The 1010-nt window shown below is 41.7% G+C and overlaps 1 pseudogene; it reads left to right on the top strand.

Annotated features, from left to right (window-relative positions):
• The first annotated feature begins 207 nt into the window (after positions 1-207).
• On the top strand, positions 208-789 carry LOC136171045 (small ribosomal subunit protein eS7-like; annotated as a pseudogene).
• Positions 790-1010: the final 221 nt, after the last annotated feature.

The raw sequence follows: 1010 nt of genomic DNA, 5'->3' as shown, positions 1-1010 counted from the left end.
ATATACCCAATTTGGATAGCTTATTTATCTATTTTTATCCAATGGATATTTATCCATTGAATATCCTTCCATATTTATAAGCATATTTCAAGAGCTGAAAATACTTCTGGTAACAAAATAAATTTTATCCTTTTTTAAAAATCCACAATTTGCTCTTCCTAGGCCTACTAGTGTCGGCGGTAGCAACAAATCTGCCAGGTGCAGGCCATGTTCATTTCCAGCACAAAGATCATGAAGCCCAACATAGAGAAGTTGGAGGAGTTTGAATAGGGCATCTCCCAGGCCCTGTTGGAACTGGAGATGAACTCAGACCTCAAGGCCCAGCTGCAGGGGCCGAACATAACGGCCGCCAAGAAAACTGAAGTTGGCGGTGGCTGGAAAGCTATCGTCATCTTTGTTCCTGTTCGGCAATTGACAACTTTCCTGAAAATCCAGGTGTGGCTGGTGCACAAACTGGAGAAGTTCAGAGGGAAACACACCATCTTCATCGCTCAGAAGAGAATTCTGGCTAATCGAACTCAAAAAAGTCGTACGAAAAATAAGCAAAAGCATCCCAGGAGCTGCACTCTGACTGCCATGCATGACACCATCCTGGAGAACTTGGTTTTCCCAAGTGAGATTGTGGGTAAGAGAATCCCCATGAAGCTGGACGGCAGCTGACTCATATTGGTCCATTTGGATAAAGCACAGCAGAACAATGTGGAACACAAGGTTGAAACATTTTCTCGTGTCTATAAGAAGCTCATGGGCAAGGATGTTAATTTTGAAGTCCCAGAGTTGCAGTTGTAAACAAAAATGATTAAATAAAGTATTACTCACAGTAAAAAGCCCAAGATTTAATTGATTAAAGAACCATTTGTGTTCTGTCACATTATCATCTTGCAGACCATTTGGGAAATACAGATATAAATGGGCATCATTGCAGAAGACAAAGCTGAGAGTGGAGTGTCAAATGGGAGACAGTTTGCATCCATGGTGGCCTTTTTACTAACAAAGCATCTAAGCCAGGA

The sequence above is a fragment of the Muntiacus reevesi genome, chromosome 6 (genome assembly GCF_963930625.1).
Source record: "Muntiacus reevesi chromosome 6, mMunRee1.1, whole genome shotgun sequence".
Taxonomy (NCBI): domain Eukaryota; kingdom Metazoa; phylum Chordata; class Mammalia; order Artiodactyla; family Cervidae; genus Muntiacus; species Muntiacus reevesi.
The sequence above is the reverse complement of the archived record's forward strand: the minus strand, read 5'-3'. Positions and strand labels throughout refer to the sequence as shown.